Source organism: Anser anser, assembly GCF_964211835.1.
Source record: "Anser anser genome assembly, chromosome: 7".
Lineage (NCBI taxonomy): Eukaryota > Metazoa > Chordata > Aves > Anseriformes > Anatidae > Anser > Anser anser.
Genome location: NC_139727.1, coordinates 7,804,598 through 7,827,546, shown reverse-complemented (window position 1 = coordinate 7,827,546; position 22,949 = coordinate 7,804,598). Strand labels below are relative to the sequence as shown.

Genomic DNA, 22,949 nt, shown 5'->3' with positions numbered 1-22,949 from the left:
AGAAAATCTCACCTCAGCTGCATGTTACTGATATTGATGGTTTTCTTTTCTGCCTCTAGTGCTCCATCTCTTGCTTTCCCATTACACCTCTCCCTCCTCCTCTCATACTCATACACACGCACGCACACGCGTACACACACACGCGCGCACACACGCAGCCACAGCCACTTTGCCAGAAGGAAGGGAGAGAGAGAGAAACAGAGAGAGGAGGAAAAAAAAAAAAAAAACAGCAGGCAGCTCACATTTCAAACTTGCAAGGAGGGGTGGTGCTTAAACCACCAGGACAAAGCCTCCCTCTCTGGCATACAGCCAAAATACTAAAATAAATCCCCTTGATCAATTAATTGGAAGCAACACTTGTCCAAGTCCGCATAACAAACCATTAAGGGCATCGAGGCTGAAAAGTCTTTAGATTCGGAAAATCTTACACACTTGTTTCCCCCCTCCCCTGTTTGCTGAATGCTGTTGACTAAATCCATCAAACTAGGCACGCTAATTAGCGTCCAGAGCGGCTGCTGCAGTGGAGCAGCGCTGGCGGCGCCCAGCACAGTTGTGCTTGGGCCAGGAAACCTGCGTGGGTTTGTACCTGGGCTGGGCTGTACCTGTGTGGGACTGTACCGGGGCTGGGCTGTACCTGCGTGGTGCTGTACCTGTGCTGGGTTGTACCTGTGTGGGGCTCTACCTGGGCTGAGCTGTACCTGTGTGGGGCTGTACCTGGGCCAGGATGTACCTGTGTGGGGCTCTAACTGGGCCAGGCTGGTACCTGCGTGGGGCTGTCTGTACCTGGCCACACACGGGTCTACTTGGACATGCTGAGCCTGTTAGTGAAGCAGCAGGTGTGTGTTTATTGCTGATGGCACTGCAGGCTGCAACAGTGCTAACCACCTAGGTGGTAACCGGCCACTCATCGCCTTGCTCTTGCCTGACAGAACAACAAGCGTCCTCCTTTGCCCACAGACAGGGAAACTGAGGCAGGCGGCAAAGAGCTGTGGTTTGCTGGTGGGAGTTACCAGGATACCAGACAGCCTTGGTTTGGTTGCTTCGTTGCTTTGTTTTTTGGTGTGTTTTTGTTTAAGTTTGGAGCCCAGACCTTGAGCACTGCCTGGTCCTCCTTCCTCCCACCACCAAGCACCTTTCCCATGCACCTCCCTCAGTTACACACAAGTTTTAAATAAGTTCCACATTTCAGTTTGTGCCGCAGCATAGCCTGTTTCATTAAAACCTTTGGTGCAAGGCCTTTGACGATACCGAAGAGAACACCTCCCCCACCAAACATAAAAAGGAACAGGAAGCCAACGTGACAAAGCTGTCTCCTCTTGGGAGGAGGACGGGCAGTTGCAGCCCAGAGCCAGCCTTTTCCTGCCAGCCCCTGCAGCATGGAGCCACTTCCTCACAGGACCTCGGCTCCTCACGGGCGGCCGGCCCGCACGGCCCAGCAAGGGAGCGAACACAGCCCAAGCAACGAGAAAGGAGGGCCTACAGGGAAAAAAACAGAAATACCGGCAATCCAGCAAAATTCCTTCCAGCTAAAAAATGGCCTCAGCTTTCCCTGCCACGTTTACAATCACTTAATTCTGCTTTATAAACACCTCAGCAGACAGAGTCTGCAACATGACAGATCGGAACAGCGAACTATCACAGATATCAAAGAACACTTCTTCTCAGAAAAGTGATTCCACAAAAGAGCATTGTCAGATTTCATGGTGTGGTGTTTTTTTTTGTTTGTTTTTGTTTTTTTTCCTTCAGCAAATCAACTTCAAACAAGTAAGAGGTATGTGTGCTTTTCTCCCAGCTTCCTCTCCTGCAGCCTCCGCTCCAGGTCAGGCCGCCAAGCATGGCTATGGCTTTCTCCTGTTGGCTATTGCAACGAGCAGCATGGCAAACCAGGCTCGTGGTGGTATTTCTGCAACCTCCAAGCTGCACAATGGGGCTGAAGGAAGAGTTCTGACGCAACATGCCCACTACAGGTGTTACCAACACGGTGTTAGGCCCGGAGCATCTTTATCCATAGGGGATAGTCCCTACGACACGGCAAAGACTTGAGCCAGATCCTCAGGAACCAAGGCAGGCCCACAGGCCTGACAGAACCAACCGTTAAACAAAATGGCGTCTCAATCCCAGTTCATCAAATTTGAGACTCGGTCGCGCAAGAAAAGTACAGAACCCCATGAAACTGTTTCTGTGGCCTTTCAGAGTGGACGGATGCTTTAGGGAGATGTAAATTATACAGCTAGGCGGGCAGAATAGATAAATAGCATGAGTTTTAGAGGAGGTTATTTGGGACTGGCAAAGCATTAAGAGGTATATGTTGATAATGCAAAGAAAGACCAAACTCCCTACAGCAAGGTACCTGCACTGAGTTCAGACTTCGTGGTTGCAAATGGAATTTATAATTGACTATAACTGCGTAAATTCTAGATAAACATAGCATATATTTTTGTGTTTGTTTCAGGTTTTACTGCATTTACAAAATTTTCTCACAGTTGTTATGGTGTTATTTCATATCTCAAAAACCACAAAGAGCAACAATAACAACAGTGTATAGGCAATTGTGAGGTCCTCAATATCAAGACTGACTCCTTCCTCATGCAAGACTCAGTGAAATCTTATTTTCTGAGGGGAAAAAAATTATCTATAGAAAACTTACGTTCCCCATTGTATTAAGTTTTTTTTCTTTCTTTTTTTCTCTGTAACTGTCATCATAAGTAAAAGGATTGTTTTTCCCCCCTCTGCAATTAAATGCACTTTCTAGTCTAACAGTGTAGGTTTCTCTTTGAAGCTGCCTGTCTTTCCAGCGGAAGTGGTTTAGAGTAGACAAATCACTTATCTAAAAATTATGTACTTACTTCTCCTTTGACAAATCTTCAGCAGGTTTCTAATCCCACCCTGCCACTTGAAATATCACTTTCTGTGGTGACATTTGAGTCACAGTTGTCAGAAGCATCAGGCTCTGTAGTTAAATGGATTAAATCACACTTCATAGCATACAGTATTTTGAAGAAGGAGTGGTTTATCATTTGTAGAAATTAAACATAACATTTTTTTCTCTAGGGCAAATTCCCAATCATTTTTAAAGATTACTATGTTTAAGCCCCAATGACAGCAGTATGTCAAATTACATCACAGGGAAGGTTATCTCAGGCAGCGATAACTATTAAGAAAATTCACTAAAGACACCTACTACTGGGAGCAGCGGGTCCGTGCTGGGGAAGCACCTTTTAAATGCTAAGGTGGGAGACTAAACTCTTTGGCCGTGCTTTGTGCTGCTCCCGATGCCATACAGACCCCGCTGCCTGCAGGCACATCTGCCCTCAGACCCTGGGCAGCCCGTTCTCTGCAGGGCCAGCGCAATGCTCTGACCGACCAGAGGATGAGGGTCAGGGCATCATTCAGTCCTACAGGGGCAAAAGGGAGGACACTCATTTGGGCCACTCCTTGCTGATTAAGGTGAGAAGCTAAAAGATTGCCGAAGGAGTCCCGTTTACCTGGAAATAGGAGGTAGTGTTTTCTGTTTAGTGCATGTCATCAATGCCTAGGCACATCGCTGATCAGACTCCTTACAAATCCCAATCTTGCCAGTTACCGCTTAGCACAGAAACAAATCACCACTACCACATACACACGGTGTATGCTATCCATACCAAGACACTTCCCACTCAGGAAGTTTATTTTTAAAAAGTTCGAAGTCCACTCTGAAGTTATGATAGTCCAACAGACCCGCATGCCCAAGGAACACCAATTTTTATGGTCAACAGGAGACAGATATCTATGTTTGGGAGTCTTTGCTCAGCATAGGTGGCACAATGCTCATCTGCACCTAGGTCAAGTGACGTAGCTTTTGGGTGTAATTCATGCTTCTCTCTCTCCTTGCCCCTCTTTGGAGATATTGCAAAACATGAACAAAATACAAACACCTGTAATAAAGTAACAGACCACCTAGAGGAAAAGGAGGAAAGGCTGCAGAGGAGCAGAGATCAAATTCCTAATTTGGATGCTCTAGTATCACGTCCACTGTACAATACAGGGGGGACATCATCATGTTCCACTGTAATTTCATTGTAAGAGATGTGCAGAGGAGAGAGCTAAAAAGTTGTTTAGAGAAAAAACATAAGGAGTAAGGAAATTCTCTTCAAGGAGCTGTAATACCAGTTATTGCCAACTGAGTCATAATATAACCCTTCAGCAATGCAAATTTTCTATGACCAAAGATTTAAAGGTTTATCTTGGGGACCAATCTTTATTCATCAGAGTTTAGCTGCACTGCTGAACACAGCAGGGTAGTTCCTTACAACGTTTATCTAGAGTAGGTTATTTGACCAAGAATTAATTGCCTGGATATGTATATATTTTACTATTGATTCAAAGGATTCAAAAAAACTCTTTAGAAGGCTTACAATTACATAGCTGAAATGCACAGAATACATGGATCAGTGGTGCTGTGGATTTTTCCTAATATTTCACAGTAGGCTGAGTCAGCTGAAGCGGTTATAAATCACTGGGCTGCATCTCAGTCAGAAGGCAACAATGTACTTAAAAAATAAAAAATAAAAAAACCCTTTGACTCCACATCAAGTGTCTTTCATGCATAACCCACTTTTCCAGGATCAAACCAACTCCTTCCAGAAGACAGGTGTGAGAGGAAAACCTGGGATGCATGCACACATGTATAAATAAATAAATGAAGACTCTTTTATATGGTTTAGTCCTGTTTCTTGTTTAAGTCAAAGTCTTGTTAAGTCTCCATTGCAGAGCATTCTAAGACTAGAGTACTTAACCTTTGGTCACTTGCTCCATAAAGCTTTAGAAGAAAAAGGTAGAAAAGTTACAAACTGTTAACACAGCATTTCCTTTTCTCCTGCTCTCTTCCGTGACCATAACCTTTGTCTGCATGCTCCCTTGCTATCTATATGTTTTGACGCACCCTCTGATCTGGACTACATACCTGAAAATACTGGAATGTTGCATTTGGTCTGAAACACTCAACACCTCCTGAAAGAGATTTATGTCCTATTTACCTTTCAAGACCAAAGAAATCCTCATGTCCTTGTTACCTAACACCTTATAAAAAAACTTTCCTTCATACTTAAGCAATGGTTCAGGATAGACCTGTAAGCAATGCAATGAAAAAAAAACAACAAAACAAAAAGAATCTGTAAATTGCTATAATCTTTGTAAAAAGAAGTCTTCCTTAAAACCATCTAATAATATGCAGTGCTGCAACTTTCTAATCTATTTCCTTCCTCCCTTCCTTCCTTTTCTTGATTAAATGCCTTTACCATGTGCAGGAAAACAAAAAGATCTATACAATTACAATGAAATATGGAAAAAAAAGAAGAACAGAATTACAGAATGAAGCCACATTCATCATTTTTGTCTCTTTGGTTCTCTTCACAGTTATGCTTTTAAAGAAAACAGAAACAAAAGTAATGAAGCCATGCAGAAATAAAGAATGAAGGACAGTACTCTAAGGAAAAAATCACATCTGTAATATAGTATGACAGTCAGAAGAGATGCTTTACAGAACTAGAAAAAAATCACTGCACAATGACGACATCAGTTTAGACCGTCTCCAGCACAATGTCACCAGCAACACGGCAGAGCTCTTGCAGCTGCCCCAGCCCACACCTACCCATCTGTCCACCTGGTGAGGCTAAGAATTACAAATATTACCCAACTTATGAAATTCTTCCCTTCTGTTGGTCTATTTTGCTACAAATGCTAACGAATGTTTTAAAAACTGCTTTTTGTGATGAGTCTTATTGTTTTATCTGAAATAATACAGAAACCAAAATTTCAGAGATGTCTTAATTTTTAGATAGCCCCATCCAAATGCATGGAGCATAGTACAAATGCCTTCACTGCTCAACTTCACTTTCAATGCCTCTTTTGGCACTTGGGCTAGAGTTCATGACATCTCTTCTAGGAAATCAGAAAGAAATAGAGTTTAATTAAAGACCTTTCCATACTAAATCAAGTTTTGCTGCAGCATGATCAAGTGAGTTCCTAAAACATGTTACATATTTTTCATTAACTTTTATCAAACTGATTTTTATACGATGTCTGCAAACTGCCCAGTTTTCCTCATGCAGTTTAGACTTTTTAGCCTGCTATCACTTTGGGGTATATCTGATCAACTAATACCTTGGATTTCAAACTAATATTTCAGGTTCATATGATCTGTAAAGAATTTAAAACATTGTCATACATAAGGCAAGACTTTCAAATGCAATGAGGATTAGCCTACCTCTCTTGCTAACAACATTTTTCTAAGCACTTTAATAAAAATGTATTTTTCTGCTGCTTTTGAGATGCCCAAGATTGTATTTGGAGTCAAACTATTTATTTTTGTTGAACTTGTAGCTATTTGTAGCTGACACCTCCCCCCACTTCTGGCAGGCTGAGAGTTAATTACAGCTAAGCCTCCTCTCTCCCTGGTTAGCTGTTTAAGAGGGATAAGGAGGCAGCTCTGGAGACAGCAGGCTAATCAGGTTTCAGTGAGAGAAGGCAGCGAACTATCAGAACAGCAGCTTGTGAGCCTGTGGAGGGCTGAAGGGATGTGGAGGAGTAAAGGAAGCTGAAGCTTGCTAAGTGAAAGTCCTGCCAGGGGTCCTGGACTCTTCCTGGCACTGTTGAAACAGTTTGTGCCATTTTGGCTGTTAGCAATATTTTTCATAAACATAAATTGCATCAATATTGCTCATTAGGATGTGAAAAGAATAAAACCTCCGTGAACATACTCAATCTCAGGGACTATTTTCTTTTAATTCTTCTTTCTAGGTTAGAGGTGCCCTTATCTTCCTTCTTCCTCCACGCCAGCCCGCGAGGCAGTGCAGTGAGCAGGGCTGCCAGGGCCTTCTGGGGAGTGCCTCAATTCACAGCATCCTCCCCTCCGTCTGATCCTGTGTGTCCAGGTTCACTGAGGTCCTCCTCATCCAAAAAGGGGTTTTAGAGGGAACCTTATCCATTTGCTTAAAATTCTTATCTTTATTTGTATTTTTTCATGTTAAAAACAACCTGCTAAAATATGGAAGGCATCAGTAGTGAGAAGGAATATGTCATACAAACACCCTGAATGGGACATAAATAAAAAAGAAGAGATATCTTTCCTTGTCCACAGCACTTGCACTCTGTACATCAGGAAGTTAATGGCAAGGCCCTTTCTCTATGCTACAAGTGAACTTTGAGAGCATTCAAATGAGAAAGTGGAGATGCAGTATATTTTTGTAATTCAAACTCCAAACCCAACACTGAACGTCACTTTCTCCAAAACCATCACAGTGTCTAGAAAGCCATCAAAAGTGCATGTAACTTTTTAATGACGCCATATCCAACATATGGGAGGTTATATAAATAAATAAATAGATAAAAATCCAAAGTTACAGATTAAAAGAAAAGTTACAAATTGGTGGCTTTGCATCACTGTCTTGGAAAGCTTCCACTCTGGAATACAAAGGCATTCATCATTCGGAGTCCAGCTCATGCTTCTAGCTTTGTATTTAAACAAATCCATGTACCGTCATCATACAGTTTTTATATCAATCTGCCAGAAAGCCATACTGAGTTATTTTTAGAGGGCTGTGAGATAAAGTACAGTTTAGCTTGCAAAGTAGCCTAATAAGGCAAAACGTTCTTGGTGAAGACCAAATGCAGTCACTGTCACTCTTCCCCTAAACCCTAATCAATCTCTTAAGAGCATCCCTTAATTTTTCCCACTTACTGTGGAGGATTACTGCATTAGAAACAACAAGACAGAACTAGTGGGATCTTTATTGTTTTGTCTGTTTTGATCATCAAATATACAGTGATTGCAGAAGAAAGGAAATGGTCTGAAAAGAAAGTGGTTTTGCTCAGATATATCAAGGAAACATTTTGTTAAGCAATCATTTTAGGAAAAACAACAGCTCAGTACAGTTTTTGCTTTCAGGAACTGTCTGATTCTAGTCTCAGCCAACTCCTAATACTTTGGGCCTCGCTGTTTTTCAGTGCAGTGTTTCCTTCCACCATGTCGGCAGTGGAACAGAGCTTTAAAGTGGATTCATTAAAATACTCTCAGGGAGTATGCATATGCTTAAATATTAGCAAGGATCTTCTTAAAACTAAAAATGTTCTAAAATCCACTAGATTACTTAGAATCTGAAAAAAAATACTCGTTTTGACATGTTGCTGCTGGGGGAAATAATTCTGTAACAATTTATGAGAACAAGATTAAAAACAGCAATTAGTAGAGGCTTCTATCTTTAGTAATTATTCATATACCTGTTTAGCTGATTATAAGTCGTAGCTCCAGGCTGTCTGCCTGCATTGCTAGGACACAGACAGCAACCTTTGCTAAATTGACTCCACTGGCTATGCTCATGCTGCAAGGGCTGTTTTCAAGGACAGATGTACAATGTTATATGGGTGAAGAGACAGGCAAATTAAAGATGGGTGTTCTGTCAGGAAAAGGACTGAAGAACTTGTGTCAGCATTTCCCTACATTAATAGGACCTCAGATTTTTAACCCTTCAACTGTTACTAAGATTTAGGAAGCACCTCCCTTATATATAACACAATCATGTCTTCTCAAACAAAATCATGGAAATACAATAGATCAAAACAAAGCACAAGGGTGCGAACTAAAGATAACTATATATCTATATATAGATATAGAGGGACTCATGAAGAGCTGCTAATCCTTCTTAAACTGTGATTCATTTTAAAGCACCATGGCCTGTGGGTTAGAGAAGCTAAGAGCAGAACATGAAGTTACCAAAACATATTCTTGCCCCACATCAAAGAAGTATCCCTCAATTTGAGGCTGCCAATAAATATCCAGCACAATCCTACCAAAAATCCTATACGCGCAGCACAGACTTGTTTTTACCATCTTAATTCTGCCTGTTTGTTTAAAGCAGTATATGTATTTCTTTGAATGTGGCTGAAAATCTTTAAGACCTGCTCTGCACTGAAAAGTATTTAGCAGCACAGTCATGAAGGAAAGCTGTACTGGCAGCTCCTACCAGCCTAGACACAGTTCATGCTGGCAATGGGTTATGCCTTATGTTGCTTATATTGGCTACCCATTGAAATTAGGTTTACAATTAAGGGATTACACAACCTCACTAAAAGAGGGCTTTTGGCACGTATACAAATAGGCTTTATTTTACTGGAGGATCTCTAGCATGGACCTAGTCTATTCTGAGATGAAGAGCATGTCTACACCTTACAATAAAATGTGCTGCAAAGAGCCACGAGCCTTTGATATGCTCCCATGCTGCCAGGCTGTACTGCCCTGTGGTACTGACTTCAGCCCCCAAAGTCATACAGGACTGTTCTCATCCCATTGCAAGAGGGACTGTAAACCTTCCTCCTGCCAGGGATCAGTAGCCTGGGGACCTCACTACTGACTATCCCATTTCTAAATCCAGAGCTAGGTTTGTTGTCACCGTCTCAGGCTCTGCTGCATTGTGCTGTACCACTAACAAACTACCTTCTCTCTCTTTCAGAGCCTCTCTCCACGAAGGTTTATATTATTTGAGAAGAATCACCAGTCGTCACGGGGGACCTGCTCCCTTTGGTATAAATACCAAATTAAAGAGGTTTTTCAGAACCTCACTATGGAGAATTTCTTTCCAAGAGATGAACTTTAATCTAAAATGGTTCTTAATTCTCAGTGCTGTGATAAAAGAATGGTGTACATCCAACAACTATTAACTACTGTGGAGTTTCTAGTAACTAGACTTAATTCAGGAAACAGAATTAGAAGGTAATTGAAATTAAATTGAAGTAAAATTTATTATGACTACTGAAAACTACCCATGGTAAGTTAAATGTACAGTTTCCACCTTTACTTAAGACGGTCAAAGCAGAAACAGTGGTAAAGTATGTTCAATGCTGGTCAGTTTGGCCAATATACTGCAGGCTTGATCTACTCAGGCCTACAATAACAACAGGTTTAGGTGTTTGCAAATGAGGAAAAAAATTGCAAGAGAAAGATGTTAAAATTAAGACCGTTCACTGTCTGGAATAAGCTCCAAAAGAAAATGTAAAAAACCCTATTTCCTTGATGTGATGAGAAATATGTTGTGGACAGCCATAGGAAATCTAACATAAGGTACAATCTTACACGGGAGTTTGACAAAGACTAAGAAGTTTCTTTAATGTAATGAATTTCTACATTCATAAAACAGCAAAGATGATTATAAGTTCCTCCTCCCCCAAAACACATTTTCTGTATCTGAATATAGAAAAATACTAAAGTTCACCATTCAAAAATTTTAATAACTTCATCCATCTGTTAAATAATTTACATTCTGCTAGAACATGCATCAACAGTATAGCTGTGAAAATATACATTACTCTATAACCTGGAAACTATCCATCAGTATTTAACACTATTTCTTACTTCTCTCCTGCAACATTGCGTGGAGGGTTTCACGCAAGAGCATTGCCTTGATGATATACAGGCACCAGAAAGGAATATTGTCCGTACAAGATGCTTTTGAATAGCTTGATCAAGTCAAGAACCCTTGAACTTTCCACTGTGAATGAGGAGAACTGCCCTCTTTTTAATCAACACTCATCAGATCATGTTTTCTGTCCAGTGTATACAACCCATTGCCTAGACTGGCAAACTATCCACCTTTGAAACATTTGAGAATTGAACAGCTCAAGAGAAAAGCTTAAGGATGGGTAGTTCGATGAGGACATACTTCTAAAGAAGCATTCAAAGCAAATACAGAAGAATTTTGTGTGTTCCCTTAAGCCGAAAATTTGTCTTTGCTTTTTGTTTCATATTTAAATACACTGGGAAGTGAACATTAGAGATGAACATATTTTTTGGAAGCTTAACCAGACAACTGTATATTTAAACACTTATTTGCTTTTAATTTCTTAAAGTATTTACAAAATACACACTGAAGCATCTCATCTTTAAGTATAAAAGCTGAAGTGAAAGTTCAGATACAGCGAGACTGACTTAAATGAGGAACTATAATTTGGCTAAGACTCTCAGAAGAAATTAAAATTTTGGATGCCTCAATTTGAGCAAGCATAATTGGGTATGATTTTCTAAAGTGCTCAATTTCCTGCAGCTAAAAGTTAAGCACCTTTAACATCCTTCTAATTGCTCACCCAGGACCAGAGGAACCACAAATCATTAGTCTGCTTTGGGAACTGTGGCCTGTATCACCACAGCTCCAAACTTTTGACCAGTCACTGTCAGCTCTCCAAACTATTCACTGACTAGTCCACCTTTATCATCAACATTTTAAATTAAAAAGTGCTGGCAGGTTACTTAAATGAGGCTTAATATGCTTTAGTATTACTCTGCAGACCACTTATCTTGGCCTGGAGGACTGCTGTCTGGAAAACCCTGTGCAGTCTTTAACATGACTTGTGTCAAAATCTTCTGTAAAAAGATGTAAAAAAAAAAGAATAGACAACATATTTACACAGATGTACTTCAAATGAAAAAACAATCTGCCTCATGCTTAAAAAATAGCTTCTATACTGTGGGATTAGAGATACTACACCTCCAGGAGGCATGTGCTCTCAGAAGGAAAGACAAAGATCCTACACCACCAGAGATCTCATCAAAACCATTTATAGTTTCTCATGCATAGAATGTCCTCTCCAAATTGCCTTTCTCTTGCTTTGAATCACCATTACCTTTTTTTGAAGACATACTTGTGGGTGAAAGCCTATAATTGTAAAATTTATAGTCCAGTCAAAATTAGGTTTTATATTCTAGTGCTATCTCCACTCTCATCTGCCATCCCTTTCTGGGATTTAATAGCAGCCCTTACCTCTGCTGAAGGACTGAATTTCAGTGAACTAAGTCTCCCCACTTGGATCAGATCAGAATCAGAGGGGTCTGTCAAACTCCTCTCAGAATTGGAAGAGAGGGGAGAGAAGTGGAAACCAGCTTCACAAAACTGGAACAGGAAGGTTAATGAGTACTTTTCAATACCATTCCTCAGTAGCGTTATCATTTAGAAGAGAGAAACGACTGCCTCAGCAAGTTTAGAAGACTTACATGTCTTCGAATGCATTTGGGAGTCTTCTCATGATCCTGAACGAAAGGGGAAAAAGATGGAGGGAAATACAGAGCTGGTTCCTCACCACTTATTCTTTACTTCTGTGGAAAGAGGAGGATGGGAGAAAAAGAATCCCATCTTCTCCAAAAGAATCCCATCTTATCCAAAGACCCTTAACGTATCATTTTTGTTATCCCAGTCCCATGCCACATACTACTGGCTGCAAACAATCTCCTGGTGCACTGTTAAGCAGACTACTCTAAGTCCACAACACAATTTTCTATTTCCACATGGACACAGAGTTTTTCTTGGGTTCTTCATGAAAGCAACCAGGACTTTCTTTAGCTTTTCCTCATTTTTGGTAGCAATTTCTCCATGAAAAAAAAAAAGGAAGGCTGGGAATAGGTAATGACTCTTGTTTAATTCTTCTATTGGCTCCCAGGGCAGATTACACATGGTAAGATTTCTAACCTAGTTCACCTCTGCCAGCCTTTGCTCTCTCAAATTCAAATCAAATCAATCAACGTTTTGTTTTGTCTTTTAAATATCACCATTACCACAGGGAGACATCAGCTAGGCTGAAGTAATACAGGTTCAATGTAATGAATATTCCTATGACTAATCACTAGTTATACTACTGCCCAGAGACCCAATGAAGATTAGTATATACTCAGAACAGAAACAGTACTACTTGTTAACTTTTTGCATCAAAACTACAACTAAATTCTTAGACTTGGGCACACCTCATATAAAAGCAAACATGATTTATGGACATTCAGTAGGAAAAAAAGACACAAATCCCTACGGAATGCCACAAGAAGGCAAGTAATAACCTACTAATCTACTAAAATGTGGAACAGTTTACCTGATTCTTATAAAATATTTATGTTACTCTCAGACAAAGTATTGACTGAGACAACTGACTTTGTCAAAAACATTAAAACATTCTCTAAATAATTACATCAGATTAAAGAACTGGTATTTAAGTAGCAATGTTCTTTGATAGTAGTCATCCTCCAAGCTGGAGGATGCAAAGATAAGAACAAAGGTGTGGGAAAAGAACCTTTCTGCACTTTGGTTATATATCGCTGAGGATGGCTGTGTCAACTGCTGTGCAGGCCAGCAAGGAAGCTCAAACGCAGACTGCAAATCTAAGGAAAATCCACTCATTCCTACAACTCCCAAATTTAACTACCGGAGTGCCAAGTGGTGTCCTTTGAAGGAGAGGGGCTGCAACTGTGTTCAGGAGGGCAGAGCTGGGAGGCAGCAGCATGGGAAAGAAAAAGCTTTCGAGATGGAGGCGTGCTCTGGAGACACGGCCCCATGGGGAATTCCTGCAAATTACACTAAACCTTCCCAAGCAACCTGGCACACTTTCCATTTTGTGTTGTAAGGAAAGAAACAGACACAGAAAAGAAGGCATTTTTGTCCATAAGCTTATGAAAAAAGCAGTTCCCGACCTTTAATACAACTGATTGCACTTCCAAATAGAGTAAACGGAGAAGAGAAAAGAAGTCACTATGTCGCCATTCAAGCCCAGTTTGGGAGGGATTCAACACATTAATGTAATTGATTATGTTAGTGCATAACAGCAAATCCACTGTTCATCTCCTATCCTTACTTTAGGGAATAACTGAGCCAACAGGGAAGGTACTGCGGATGTACGTAAGAGGCAGCAGGTGAGGAGGTCACCTTGCCCTGAGGTTGGGTACTAACACAGGGCAGTCAGTTCCCATGGGACAACTGGCTTCCCTACAGCCTTACTGATAACAGCCACCCCACCTCCTAGAATCCTCCAATGGTCTCTCTCATGCGTATCTCCTTGATGGTGAAAGCAGACAAATCTTTTTGTTCCTCTGTCACTAAAGGCATTACTCTGAACTCTTCTTCCCTCTGTCCTTTCTACCAATTTCAGTTACAAGTTCTTCAAGAAAAGGACTTTCACTTTTTGTGCTGAGTGTCTCAACACAACTGACCTCAATCTCTTGATCACTTGGACCTTTGACAGCACAAGTGAGTAACATCAGCACCGCAACCAAGCACCACTGCATCAGGTCACCAGAAAAACATACGCTTTCTGCACTTTCTTCTTCAATGACTAAGTCAGATGAAGTTACCTTCTTGGGAGAAAAAACACTTTTAAGTGTTGCCAGCACTTGCTAGAACAATATTTAGCTATTTAATAACGAACAGACTAAGGCTAGAAGCTAAGGTTTTTAATCACATGTTTAAAAAGCAAACATTATACATTTAAGAAGGCTAGGAGTAATATATTCTTTCCTTTTAAAAAGATGTATCATTATGATCAAGGATGTGACTGTACCAAGAGAGTTCCAGGTGACTTGGTTAAGTGGCCTTTTTCTATGGCCTGGGTTTCGATAAGAACTGGGTTATCTCGTTACCATCAGCAGCTGTGCAGCAGCATACACAAAATGAGGGCACTGGTCACTGTTCAGCTCACATGCCTACTTCACCATATTTGTTACCGTGAATTCAGCCTCTCTGAAATTGTTTTTGATCAAGACATAGAAGGACTTAAAATAGATATTGCCTAGTTAAATTTGTTCAGTCCTTCAGGTTGCTGATCTTCTCAATCAGGTTTCCAATCAGGATATTCAATCAGGTTGCTAATCTTTTGCTTATGTTGCAACTGTCCACAGTGTAACAGAACTTCATGCTTAGGGCTTCTGCTTGAGAAACACGGTAGTTCTGAAAACATTTCACTTAACGTCTGTCATCTAATACACAGCAAGCTCTTAATCAGAAGGCTGCATCTCTGAAATATTATCCCTTACCTGTAATTTGGAACATTCTTCCTTTTTTTTTTCCCCCACTAAAAATCCTTAAAATAGTTACTTAGCAGGACCAACATAGCAAGCGATGGGTCATCATGCTTTTGTAAACCATTTTCACTTCAGCAGACTGAGATGCAACAGAAGAAGTAACACATTGTAGAATCTTATCATCTGACGCCACCACAGTGTCAGCAACATACACAAACACATACACTCCCCTCATACGTGCTTTAATTCAAGTTAATTTGTCAGCAGATGAATTAAGTACAAAATTGCTACATTTCTATCTGCAAAAGCTTTTCTTCACTGGTTTGCTTTTTGTTGGTTTCACCCCCACAGAATAACATAAAGATTAAAAGAAATGTGTTTCTGAAGAAGTCAAGGAAAAATATTAATCTAAACTCATTGATATTCAGTATTTTAACTCTGTCATCCAAAACAAAAATATGTTTATACCATTTCTCCTATTTTTCTGCCCCCAAATGTAGTACCGTTATTACTACTTACTCAGTCAGTTGGTCTCTTGCATACATTCACTCCATCAGCCATTGAATAATCAAAGGATGAGACTGGCCACATGAATTCTAATTTGGCATGACAGCCACGTTCTATTTTTTTTTATTACATTCCCTCCAACTAAATAGTAAAGTCACCAGATCATCTCACACCACTTTTGCTCTGAGACGACCCCACTTGTGACAGCAAATAACCCTTGCATAGTTCAGCAAGTGACATTCTTGGTAAGAGACATCCGAAAGATTTTCACAGAAGACCAACAAGAAGCAGCACATTTTAAAATGCGTACTTAAAACCACCACTCTGTCTCCCCCATGGAGTTCAATAAGCAGAGCAATTTCTCACCGTCTGTGCATTAAAAGCCGAGGCAAGGGAAAAAGTTTCTGTTATATCTACTAACGAAAACTGTTTGTGCATACACTGGCCTTTCAGACATATGCGGTCTTACACTTTGTCACTTCAGAGCAGATGTTTAATTGGGAGGAAGCGATTTAAAAACATCTGTAGCCAACATCTGAGAAGTTGGATGGAGACCACACAGAGCCTTGAGGAAATTAAAAGTGTATGCAATTATGTCACTTCCTAGACTGTGTACTTAGGAGAATTAAAAAAAATAAACAAAACCAGAAGTTTTAATAGTGAATCATCAAAATCCTTGTTCTCCCCGCCATTTGCCTTCCTCTGCCTTAGAAAAATATTGGTACTTTAGGAAATATTAAGTCCTTTAACTGAGCATCCGTCGTTTGACCAACAAGAGGCACTTCATCCCTCCAAGGAAAAAAACAGAGAATCAAAAACAATTTAGTAGCAAGCCTTTAATCCCTTAGGGAAACAAAGGAAAATGGAGTAAATATTTAGAAGATGAAATGTTACTCAGTCCTAGTGGGTCTCAGGTGTATTGCAATAACTCTTGCTTAGTAAATACAGCTGTAGTATATAAAACACCTAATGTCTTCCACCAAGTAAAGCCAAGGGACAGGCTCTCCAGAATCCAAATCTCTAACTCTCTAAAAATGGGGCTGCCTCCTTATTTCTAGTTACACCTTTCAGAAGCCAAGTTCTTAAGAGCCCAGATAAGAAAAACTGTTTAAGTGAGCTGCTTCTACTTGCAGAGCTGCAGTGAGAGAGGACAGCGGAAAATGAAGTGGCCAAACAGAATGTGAGGGCAGGGCCATGAGGTTCAGTTCCACAGATCATTTGGTGAGACTTAAAGTTTTTGAAATTGCTTTGCTTAAACAGAGCATCATCTACAGAAATCAGTTATTACAATTCTAATTCAGAAGTATAAACCTTAACAAAATGAAAAGCATGTTTAAATAAAAAATACAAATGCAGTTCGGTTTTGGTGCCCTTCTGTAGAAGTCATTTATCAGTGTGTTATTGACAGGCAACATTTCATCTCTCAATTGGAATGTAAAAGTTGGCAATTTTTTGCATTATCAAATAAGTAAAAATAACATTATTTCACTAGGAAGATTACTATCAAAAACTTTACATTTAATTAGGGTCAGAACAATGAAATATTAAAGGCTCAGGTCAGGCAAAGTTTGTACAACAAAAAGAAAATCACAAGTGTCATAAAAATCAGAAGTGACCAATAGATCTTCTTCTGAAGTCTTAAAATACATCCCTGAAATGTTCCTTAAGAGAAAGCCAAACTCTTTGATCTACTCACTGAAAGCAAAGAACTGCAATATAGAAGCAAGCACTAGTCAACTGTTGGTACTCAGGAATATCAAAAGAACTTTCCGGAATTTGCGACCTACAAAAATGCTGGAGTGGTACCATGGCAGAAGCGAATACTAGAGGCAAGCACAGAGCACTCTGCTGCAATACACGCACTCATATAGCTGACATGCTTTGGCTGTCTAGAAGAATTTTTCCTTTGGTCTGAACTACAGACCATGGCTTAAAAAATAAAATAAAAATAAAAATGCTGTTTCACAAGACGCTTTGGGGAGGATAAGAGCCCATATGATCTGTAAGTCCCCTGGTTTTAAGCCTTTTATGCGAGGCATCTGCTCCTCTGAACGGCAGGGACTGCACACCTCATGCTGGCAGCTTATGAGAGGTCTCTGGATCATGAGATGGACGATGCGTATGCATTACCAAACACACATCCTGAGCATGAAAAACATGCTTAGAAAACATATTTAGAAGCCCTGTGGTATCTTTACTCTCTAAATACTATAAACTGGAACTTGGCCTTCTCCTCCAGGGAACAAAACCCAAACGCAAGTAGCAGAAGTTCCAAGAAGCCGGCAGAAGACTGTTAAAAGGCCTGTGCAAAATTTCCATTTTGGCATGCAAGAAAATGATGTGCTACCTCAATTTATGGCAAATATAGACCTTTAAAAAATAAAAACTAGATTAAATGAATTAATTGCCATTAATGAGCAGCCCAAGACAGAGAAACAACTATTTTGTCTCTTCTCCCATGAGTTATGATGGCCCACTCAAAGCTGACTAAGGAACTAATGTGATTGTTCCAAGAAACAAAATAGCAAAAGATTCAATCTTTGGCAGCTTTTAAACCATCTGTTCCACACTATTTTAATCGCTTCTGCTCAGTACACAGATTATGGGTTTCAGTTCATTTGTGGTGGAAAAACAAAGGATGCTGCATTTTTGGAGTGTGTGTGGGGAAATCCAGAATCCTCACAACCACTCGGAAACGGGGGTATTTGAAGAAAGCAAAAGGCTTACTGTTTGCGCATCCGAGCGTGATAAAACCACCCTCCCCCTCCATGAGGGATTCCTTCTGTGCCTTGAAGCAAACACAAATTGGAATGTGCCACACTGACCTGGAAAAGGGGGATGTGGGGAAGTAGCTCCTATTAAGCACTTTATTATGGCAAAACAATTAGTATCTTTCTTTCCAGCGGAAGAACCCCAAAGTTCCCATTGCAATTTATTGTGGGAAATTGCTTATTAATGTGAAGTATGTGTTTTTTCAGCTCAAAAGTTACAGACTTTCTGTGGTTTTCCTGTAGCATTAAAAGAACAGTTAGGTAGAAGCTGTAGGTGGGTTTAAAGTTATGAGCATACCTCCTCAAGAACACAGTAATTCCTTCTCCTTTCTCTCCATCCCTGAAAGAAAAGCCGAATGCTCTCTAAGATGAAGAGCAAGCAGAAAATGTTAGTCCCACAGCTAATTTGTACACATCTTCAACTACAAGTGTCCTCTGTGCAGGTGACTGGTGAAACAACACAAGAGCTTTTGTTTACCTGCCTGAGCTATATGAACAACTATACCCCTATGCCACCTACATCTTCCCTGAGGACCTGTACTTTTACTGGTTCCTCTTCTCACTGTGTCTTCTTGGCACTTCTGAAGGGATCTGACACAGCTCTTTGTGCTGCTTAAAGCTGGAATGGCACATCAGTTCTCCCCCAGCGTGCTGAAAGGAAATGTCTTCCCAACATCAGAAGCAGATGAAGTGTTATTGAAAACACTGAAGGACTACCAAGACCTCAAATGATTGCACCTGTGATCTAAGATGTAGGTAGGCAAACAGATTTAGTGAGAGCGAACTTGGTTTCCAGCCTCTCTCTAACCATGTCAGGTTGCTCAAGCTCAATATCCCACTGAAAAAAGTTTCCTCAGATGTAAAAATTAATTCTTTATATTCCCCTGATCAACAACTCCCATATGTAACGATTTACTACTGATATCAATGGATGTACTTAACTGCATGAAGGTCAGCATGAATCTGGTTAAATAGGTACACCTGCTTGCATGGCTTCAGAAGAATATAACAGGGTTGGTTGGAGAATAAATAAAACGCATTATGAACTTTTTCATTTACATTTACATTTTTCAGCAGTCCAACGTAAATTCAGATTTACTGCCTTTTACAGCCATCAAAACTAGCAGAAAATAAAATGTATTCATTAAAATGCTTGATTTTGGTATACAAAGCATGTTCAAAAATAAAAATTGAAATACAATCACCAGTTTATAGTAGAGTATAAAACCATCAAAAGAATATAAGAAGTATGAGTAAATATTTTGTACGATTAAAATACTCATAGTAAGTGTGCTATTAAGCTATGACATTCGTCTTGGTGCAGACTAAACCCCATATGCTTGTAGCTAAGAACATAATAACTCTTAACTATGTAAATCAAGGAGATGGAAAAGATCCCTCAGTTTACACAGATTTGTGCAGCCACTTTCCATTGCTGAAGGATCCGCTAAGTGGATTAATCATCTCTGATCTCAGCACACACAGCTTAAGCCAAAGACTTCCACAGGAAACATTTTCTGAACTACAGCAAATGAAAATACTGTAAGGTACTTTCCTTCTTATTTTTTTCACCGTATAGGCCCAAGTTTGGGGCTTTAACATTCTATCTGACACATCCAGCTACCTGAAACCTTTGAAAATCAGGACCCGACTGAATATTACATACCCATTGAGGGTGCCAGTCTGAACCACAAAGGGATTGTAGTGATCTATTTTTAGGACACAAATGTCACAGTCAGTAGTGAGGCAAATATCCTGCTTCACTCTGCCCTGGAGGTAACAGCTGTAAAGGTCAGAAAGCAATGCTTTCTGTAGACACTCAACTTTAGCTTCTCTAGTAAGAACATGCGATTAGCCTTTTTGATGAGAAAGTCAGTTATCAACAAAGCAGCACTTCATACCCTGCATGTACGTACGCTTCAGCTGGTTTCGTGCCACAAGCGCTCAGGACCAGAGCTTTGTGTTGTTCTTACAGTCCCAGCTGTAGCTCAAGACATGCAGTAGTGTGCTCCAGTCATAACTAAATCTGCCCGTTTAGGTGATTTTATTACGGTTTTTATGACAACCTCCTATTTAGACAACCTTTAGGTATAAATGACCATTCCCCACTTGGATCCTTCTATTACTAAGCTGAGTGTTTTGAATCTAGTTTGACACTTGGATGCTGTTCACTATGCAAAATACGGAGATGCAACTCCACAGAAACAAATCTCAGAAAATTGATACAGAAATATCCTGGCTTAAATTAATTACATCAGCATCTTCAGGAGACACATGAAATGCAATCAAGGAGTACCTTACACCAGAAGATGGGCAAACCTCCACTATTCGGGCCTGCAGTTTTCTTCTACTTAACTGGCTGAGACAATATCCAGCAAAAAAGATGATTTATAGTGCCATCACAGGAAAGCTGCTTGCATGATGCACACTAACGACCAAAAATAGCAGTAGAAAGGGAAGTCCCAAAGACAAGCAGAAGTTAAAAGGATCATGCCACATATACATATTTACCTTCAATTTTTGGAGTATGCTGGTTACAATGGAGTCATTGGAAATTAACGGCTGAAGCATCTGCTAGCAAGGTGACCAAGAGAGAGCATGCAGGACACTTCCTTTTGCTGATGTGAAAAGATAAAACCTGGGATTTAATGCTGAGATATTTTGGCCGTAAATTCAATAATTGGGCTGCTAGCAAAACTAAGACTACAACTTTAAAGCATAAAAAGTTTGGGGAAGGTGGTAGTTGTTTGTTTTTGTTGGACAACATTCACAAATCCCCCGCAGTATTGTAGCAATGATAACACAGATGGAGTTAATATCAAGTACCTCAGCAAAACAAATGCTTGCCTGTCTCACATCTTCCAAGCTCACCAGTGGTATCGTAGCTTTGGGATTGTACATTTATTGTGATAGAAGAGATCTCCCTCTGAAGATAGGAGATCCCTTAGATCAGGCTCACCAACGTTGGCTGGACCTGGATTTCAGAGACTTCCTGGCCACACTAATTCTTCATCAGCAGCAATCTGCTTTCAAGCAGCTTCTCTCTCCCCTGCAAGGCTGTTTGCCTCCTATAATACCATGCACACAACTTGGGCAGTTACAGCAGCAGATCTGACTCGCTACGGGTTATACTCTTGACCTGTAGCAGGATGACGAGCTGCCATGGGAGAGAGGAGGAAACAGAGGAAACCTTATGCTTTGCTACTGGCAGTAGCGCTCTCTCATTAGAGAGCAGATTCTCATTCACTGTTCAAACAGCTGCTCCCTTGCTCCTCACCTTACCTAGCAAAGGTAACCAAGTCAAACTGAAGCTGTAATTTCACTTACAAGTCACCTGTACAAATCATGCTACTTTAGACTACAAACATCGCTGCTAACCGGCTCAAAATAAATTATGTGATATGGACAAATACTGTTTCCTATGCGACTCTTCATGAAGGCAGCCTGCAAGGTAACAGAGCATTTTTCCAAAAGGAAACTGCTTTCAGTCACTATTGATGAAACTAACGCAGAAGTCATCAGGAGGGAAGGCTATTTATTTGCTGTTTTGTTGTTATTGTTGTTTAAACCATAAAGATATGAATACATAAATGAATGCATGTTGTTCTCTGGTATCTAAAGGAAGATGATTAATTTTAAGCTGTAGACTTGGGCAATTACCAGGAAAGAACTATTAGAAGATAACATACACATGAACAAAATGTTGAGTAGGTTTTAAAACACAAGTCTAGATTTATTTAGCTCTCTTACCTGCTTTTCCTTTTTGAACTAATTGCTGTTGATAACTTTATTAACTTCCTTTGCAGCCCTTAAATCCCCATGGCATGAATTTTACCAAGTGGAAGAAATCTGATCTTTTGCAGTGCACCTCTCTGATTAATCCCTTGCTAGTACACTAGGGCAACTTTACTGTGTTATTTAGGCAGGGAGCATAGTTAAAGGCTCACAACCAGCCCCAGCTCATTTACGAAACATTGCTGAAATTCCCACATGTGAGTTTCTGTGCAAGACATATCATGTTGTCCTTTGTATTCCTACAGGGGAAATTCTTATTAGGCCCTTAATGATTCAAGGCCAACAAATAATGGGTTATTTATTTATGACATCATAAATAAACAACACAGGCAACCAAAGGAATAAAAGCTTCTTATATATGACAGGCATTCTTCATGTAGTACTTCTCTCTCCATGCTTCATTTCTGATTTTGTTATGAAAATGAGTTAGTAATTTGGCTTTCAGAGACCAGGCAAAGGGATTCATTTCATAAGGCTAGCATCAGAAAAACAAACAAACCTGGAAACATTACTGTGTTGGGCACAATCCTGCCATACTGCATGGATGAAAGGTGCCTTAAAAATCACTGAGATCCAAGTGTCATATTAATGATATCGTTAACGCCTTCACCATTGCCACTCAAAATGCCAGCAGGAAGATGACCTCAGAAGAACTGATGGAGGAAAGCAGGAGTTGACATTCCTTCCTATCCACAAAAATCATGCTTCTGACCAGCAATCCTGTCCAATTATTCGTTAGCTCAAAAATACTGATTCAGCAAAGAATTTAAGCATGCGCCTAAAATTAAGCAGTTTAATTAACTTTGACGTCAGTGAGCCTACTTGTCTGCTTATAATTAGATATGTGCTTGCTGAAGCAGAGCCCATCTGAATAGGATCTCGTTGATTTTAATTTGGCCCTTTGTCTTTGCCCCTCATTTATTCTTTGCAGTGACTGAAGGATTAGCATTAAGGTTCTGATTCAGGAATGCACTTAAACAACTCATCTTTACTTACAATATGCAAAAGAGAATAAGCATGTCTCAAAAAATAAGCATAGACCTAAATGCCTTCCAAAATAAGGACAATTTCACCAT

The 22,949-nt window shown here is 40.1% G+C and overlaps 1 protein-coding gene across 23 annotated transcripts in view; it reads right to left on the bottom strand.

Moving 5' to 3' along the window:
- The window catches only part of ZMIZ1 (zinc finger MIZ-type containing 1), a 353,245-nt gene that overhangs the window by 93,314 nt on the left and 236,982 nt on the right, over positions 1–22,949 (bottom strand). For 2 of the 23 annotated variants that reach the window (XM_083843103.1, XM_083843105.1), the window contains exon 1: positions 13–12,513. The exons of the other annotated variants lie outside the window; for them this stretch is intronic. The gene's annotated coding sequence lies outside the window, so the exon portion shown is untranslated. Of the gene's footprint in view, positions 1–12; positions 12,514–22,949 lie in introns of those variants that run through there. 23 annotated transcript variants of the gene reach the window in all.